Source organism: Sciurus carolinensis, chromosome 1 (assembly GCF_902686445.1).
Source record: "Sciurus carolinensis chromosome 1, mSciCar1.2, whole genome shotgun sequence".
Lineage (NCBI taxonomy): Eukaryota > Metazoa > Chordata > Mammalia > Rodentia > Sciuridae > Sciurus > Sciurus carolinensis.
The window spans coordinates 56,288,116-56,294,858 of NC_062213.1; the positions used below are offsets into that span (position 1 = coordinate 56,288,116).

Below are 6,743 nucleotides of genomic sequence, written 5' to 3' on the forward strand. Positions count from 1 at the left end.
GGAGGAGGAAGGCCAGCAAGGAGAAGACAAAAAAGCCTGCCTAGCAGGGAGAACAGCAGAGTAGAGACCTGGGCTGGGAAAGAGCTTGGAGTACACAGGAGCTGTGACTGTGACTGGCATTCAGCAATGTTGGAGGTGAAGTTCAAGTGGGTGTGGTAAGAGGTGTGACCGGTAAGGAGGATAGAGATCAGGTCATGGAAGGTGTGCCTAAGACAATGCAGAGAGAAACTGGCAGTCGTTTAAAGAGCATGAGATACCTCCAACTGATATGTATATATATATAGCAGATCACCACCTGGATGGGCCTCGAGGCAGAGGATCAGAGTCTGTTCATTTGTGTGCAGGGCCTGGTGTGCAGGAAGAACCACATCCATGCCGACTGCAAACATGAATCAGTATGGATAGGAATGAAATAAGGACCACGGTGGGCGTGGCACATGTTTGTGTGTGGGAGAGCAGAGGATGGAGAATGCATTACTCAGACTGTATAACCCCATGAGAGATCCTCAACGAATGTTTCCCGAATGAACCAAAGAACCTTAGGGGCTAGTTACCAGAGAAATGTCACACTGGAATTGCTGCAGTGCTTCAGATAATGCAAAATTGAACACAGTGGTTGCTGTGTGCCAGTCATATTAATCAGATTCTATTTTTGCTCTGGGCTTCTTGTTGTACTGTTTATTCTGTAGTGCCTTCACTGTTGTGCCATTTAAAGACCTGGGTCATTGATTTCCTTAGATTTAACCTACATTTTTTAAGGTTTTTGTTATAAAAGGAGACAAGAAAATCCAGTGAAGTCTGAATATCTCCTGTAGAAATGGACCACTTACATGGTCCTATAGAATTTCTCTTTGTGGAGATTAAATGAAATTCATGGGTCTTTACATAAATATATTATTTCAGAGAGTTTCACGTAGCAAAAACCCTTTCTAGATTTTATTGCTGGAGGACATGAAAATTTAAGAGTCTAGCACAGCAACTTACTAGTATTCTGGTTGTTGTAAAAATCTTAAGTGATTTATATTTTTTAAACTGAGGTTTCTCATATTCTTACCTGTATTGAATTCTTTAGGGATAAGAGTAGAGGATGCCTGATAAGAGGCAAGAAAGTCATTCTGATTTTAATTTAGACTACAGAGGGTTTCTCTTTATAAAAATGTTCTTCGGATAACATTAAAACAACAACAACAGAGGGAAATGAGAGGGGAGGGTATGAAAAATAGTGGAATGAGACAGACATCATTACCCTATGTACATGTATGATCACACAAATGGTATGAATCTACATCATGCACAACCATAGAAACAAAATGATGTACCCCATTTGTGTACAATGAATCAAAATGCAGTCTGTAAAAAATAAAAAAAAACAACGACGACAACAACAACAAAGCTTCAAACCATTATTACCTTTAGAAAGACCATTATCAGTTCAAATTCAGTCAAAGTCCACTCTAGTTATGCTGAATGGAAAGAGATTTAGGGAAAGTAAGTGCTCAGCAGCACTTAGGAAGTACTGGAGGATGAAAGTCAGAGGGCAGCCACCCGTAGCTGTGATGGGAGAAAATGAGGGAGTTGCAGCTGCCAGTCAAGAGCCAGGAAGTGGTGGGAAAGGCTGATGCCCAGGGCACCTCTGTCCAGAAGTGAAGGACTGTCAGGGGAGCGTGGCTGCAGCAGAAGATGGCGTTTGCCCAAACTGAAATGTCTGCTGCCAATTCCAGAGGGGGAAAAAAGGCATCTGCTTCCCTTCCGTAGTCCACATCTGATGGAGGTACGTATCAATGGCAGAACCTTCTGAGAACCAGGAGCTCCACTGGTAGAGGACAAGGAAATGTAGTTCACAAGTATCTAGTCCCTGGGAGGAGTATGGAAGCAACCGGAGTGATGCTGAGTGATATTGGATAATATCTAGCATGGTCATCAGCAGTAATCAAAATACATGTTACTGGTATTAGTAGTATTACTGGTATTACCACTATTATTGATGGCATATATGCTTGAGTAGTTCTTTCAGAAATTGGAAGTAACTTTTATAAATTTGAAGATGTCTAAAAATATCCTTACCTTCACATTTGATTGACAATTTGGTTGAATATAGAATCCTAGGTTCAAAATTATTTCTATAAGACTTTAAAGGTATTACTCCTTGTCCTTTTGCATTCAGAGTTGCCCAAAGAGAATCAGAGGCAATTTGATTTTCATTTTTGCCCAGGCAAATTATCATTATTATTATTTCTTTTGGGGGGGGGTGCTGGGGATCGAACCCAGGGCCTTGTGCTTATAAGGCAAGCACTCTACCGACTGAGCTATCTCCCCAGCCCCTCATTATTATTTTTTAATCTCTGGTGGAAATTTAAAGGACCTGATGGTTCAAGATTTCAGCATGTACGTGGGTCTGATCATTTTTCATTCATTCTAGTTCTTTCTATTTGCTGACTCTTGTTGCTCTGCAGTACCAAGAAATTTTCTGCTTTTTAATTTTCTTCAAGAACTTACCTCCTCAAACCCAAGCAATCTACAAGCACCTTAGATGAATGTTGGAGCCCTCAGTCCATCCTTCTTTTTTCTTCACATTTCTTTAATAGTAAAAGAAAAAACAATATACTCTCATTCATTTGAAGACATTATTTATTCTTATTTTAAAGTCCTCTGTTTTCTTCATGAAATCAATTTTAATTTTTCTGCTTCTTTGTTTTTATTTCTGCTTGTTTTGTTTTATTTTAGTGCCTCTGTTTTATAACATTTGTTTTCCTAAAACATCTGTGATTCTCCGTGGCATTATTTCCTGTATTTTCAAGTTTTTCTGTGTGCCAGCATTTGATTGTTCTTTCTATGCAGCTTAAACTTCACATGGGGAATGTGGAGTGTAGCAGGGTGTATTGTGGAGAGAGAAGGTGCAGTTTTGGATTTGTGTTCTTCTTCCCCTTCTTTGGGGTTGGTAGCTGTCTAGGCTTGACTTTGCCTGTCTGTCCTTAGGGTTGACCCTCACTGCTTTAGTTTTAGCACAGACACAGCTTGCTGACAAGTGCACCAAAACCTGAGAGGGGAAAGGCAGGTGATCTCAGCTGAACACTCTGTTGCCTGATTTCCCCTGAACCCTAACCTCTTGACTTTGGGCTCAGAGTACCCCCAAATTTCATCTCCCTGTGCAATTCATGGCTTCCTCCATATCTGAGTTCAACCATTCTCTGTCCTCCAAAGTTTGCTCAAAATTTTTGGCCTTGGTATGGCATTTCTGTTTTCTGTTACCACCATAAAACTGTTTTATCATTAAATATCTTTAATGCCATTTCACACATTTTGAGCAGAAGCAATGAAATGAAGTACACCTGACCCTACATCTTGATCTGACTGGTAACATCTCAATTATATTTTAAAAATGTTCTTTAAATCATTTTTGGCATCACTTAAATAAGAGGAAATCAACCGTTACTTTTAGATTTTTGTTGTTTGAACCAGGAATTGAATTCAGGGGCGCTCAAATGCTAAGCCACATCCACAGCCATATTTTGTATTTTACTTAGAGACAGGGTCTCACTGAGTTGCTTAGAGCCTCGCCATTTGAACTCGAGGTCCTTTTGCCTCAGCCTCTTGAGCTGCTGGGATTATAGGCATGCACCACCACACCTGGCTGCTCTTAGAATTTTAATTAAAAAATTAATTTTCAAAATACATCTATCCAAAATTACTACACAAAAATTTATCGCACAAAAATTGCAAAGTTGTTCAATCTGCCATGATTCATTACATGTAAACTTGACCTATGATTGAAAAACCCACTTGTTGATACCAATGCTTGTAAAACCGGGGTGAAGGAAGGTATGGTTACAGTCACTAAAGAGATGCTCAATGGAATGAAATTAGAAATCAAGGATAAGATAAAAAATAGAAGCTTCTCTAACATCTGGAGACTAAATAATACTCTATTGAATGATGAATAGATAGCAGATGAAATCAGGGGTGAAATAAAAAATTACTTAGAAGTAAATGAGAATTCTGATACAATGTATCAACATCTCTGGAATACTATGAGATTTCTAAAAGGAAAGTTCATAGCATTCAGCTCATTCATTACAATAGGAAGACACCAAATAAATAATCTAACAGTACATCTCAAGGCCCTAGAAAAAGAAGAACAAACCAACACTAAAATCAGTAGAAGATGGAAAATAATTAGATTCAGAGCTGAAATTAATGAAGATGAAATAAAAAATTTCAAAACAAATCAATGAAACAAAAATTTGCTTCTTTGGGGGAGAAAAAAACCACAACAAAATCGATAAAACTTTAGCCAAGGTAACCAAAGAAAGGGAAAAAAAAATCCCTCAAAATATTAAAATTCACAATGAAAAAGGAAGTATCACCACAGATGCTACTGAAATACAGAGGATAATCAGAAAGTATTTTGAAAATTTATACTTCAATAAATTAGAAAATCTTGAAGACATAGACAAATATCTAGAGACATATGACCTACGCCAATTGAACAAGGAGGATAAGAAAATTTAAACTGATCAATTTCAAGTAATTATATTGAAGATGCCATCAAAAGCCTACCAACAAAGAAAAGCCCAGGGCCAGATGGATTCTCAGCTGAGTTCTGCCAGATTTTTAAAGAAGAACTATCTCCATGTGTCCTCAAATTATTCCATGAAATAAAAAAAGATGAAACCCTTCCAAACTCATTCTATGAGGCTAGTATCATGCTGATACCAAAACCAGACAAAGACACATGAAGCAAAGAAAACTTCAGACCAATATACTTGATGAACACAGATGCAGAAATACTTAATGAAATACTGGCAAATCACGTACAAAAACACATTAAAAAGATAGTGCACCATGATCATGTGGGTTTCATCCCAGGAATGCAAATTTGGTTCAACATATGAATGTCAATAAATGTAATTCATCACATCAATAGACTTAAAGAAAAGAATCACATACTTATCTCAATAAATGCAGAAAAAGCATTTGACAAAATACAGCACCAATTCATGTTTAAAACACTAGAGAAACTAGGGATAGAAGGAACTTAACCTCAACATTGTAAAAGTTATATATGACAAACCCAAGGTCACCAACATTTTAAACAAAGGAAAACTGAAAGTATTCCCTATAAAAACTGGAACAAAACAGGGATGCCCTCTTTTACCACTTCTATTTAACATAGTCCTTGAACCTCTAGCCGGAGCAATTGTTCAAAAGAAAGAAATTAAAGAGATATGAATAGGAAAAGAAGCTCAAACTACCTGTTTACCAATGACATAATCCTATATTTAGAAGACCCAAAAACTCCACCAGAAAACTTCTAGAACTCATAAATGAATTTAGCAAAGTAGCAAGTTACAAAATTAATACCCATAAATCAAATGCATTTCTATACATGAATGATGAATTCACTACAAGAGAAGTTAGGAAAACTACCCCATTCACAACAGACTGAGAAAAATAAAATACTTGGAATCAAACTAACAAAAGAAGTGAAAGACCTCTACAATGAAAACTACAGAATGCTAAAGAAAGAAATTGAAGAAGACCTTAGAAGATGGAAAGATCTCCCATGTTCTTGGACAGGCAGAATTAGTGTTGCCAAAATGGACATACTACCAAAAGTGCTATACAAATTTAATGAAATTTCCATTAAAATTCCAATGATGTTCTTCACAGAAGTAGAAAAAGGAGTCATGAAATTTATTTGGAAAAATAAGAGATTCCAAATAGCCAAAGTAATTCTTAGCAAGAAAAGCAAACCAGGAGGTATCACAATACCAGATCTTAAATTATACTACAGAGCTATAGCAAAAAAATAGCATGTTATTGGTACCAAAACAGACATGAAGACCAATGGAAAAGAAAGATACAGAAACAAACCCACATACAGTTATCTGATACTAGATGAAGGTGCCAAAAGCATACATTGAAGAAAAGCTAGTCTCTTCAACAAATGGTGCTGGGAAAACAAAAATCTATATGTAGTAGAATAAAATTTAACCACTATTTCTCACCCTGCACAAAACTCAACTCAATGTGGATCAAAGACCTAGGTATTAGATCAGAAACCCCATAGCTTCTAGAATAAAACACAGGCCCCCAAACCCCAACATGTCAGCTTAAGAACTGAATTCCTCAGCAGGACTCCTAAAGCACAAGAAGTAAAATCAAGAATCAATAAATGGAATGGTATCAAACTAAAAACTTCTTCACAGCAAAGGAAACAATCAAGAGTGGTAAGAAAAAGCCTACAGAATGGGAGAAAAATCTTTGCCACCCATACCTCAGATAGGGTATTAATTTCCAGGATATGCAAAGAACTCAAAAAACTTAACATAAACAAACAAACAAAGAAACAAACAAACAATCCTGCCCCCCACAAATAACCTGATCAGTAAATGGGAAAAGGAACTAAACAGACACTTCTCAAAAAAAGAAATATGGTCAATGAATACTTGAAAAATTTGTTCCACATCTTTAGCAATTAGAGAAATACAAATTAAAACTACACTGAGATTTCATTTCACTCCAGTCAGAAAGGCAATTATGAACAATACAAGTAACAATATTAAATGTTGGTGAGGATGTAGGGAAAATGGAGCACTCATACACTGTTGGTGGGACTGCAAATTAGTGCAACCATTCTGGAAAGCCATATGGAGATTCCTCAAAAAACTAGGAATAGAAGCACCTTTTGACCCATTTATTCTATTCCTTGGTACATATCCAAAGGAACTAAAATCAGCATA

General features: G+C 36.9%; 1 non-coding gene across 1 annotated transcript; it reads right to left on the reverse strand.

The window, feature by feature from the left end:
* Positions 1-2,239: 2,239 nt before the first annotated feature.
* Positions 2,240-2,316, reverse strand: Trnai-uau (transfer RNA isoleucine (anticodon UAU)). The gene has a single exon. It is a non-coding gene; the product is annotated as a tRNA-Ile (tRNA).
* Positions 2,317-6,743: the final 4,427 nt, after the last annotated feature.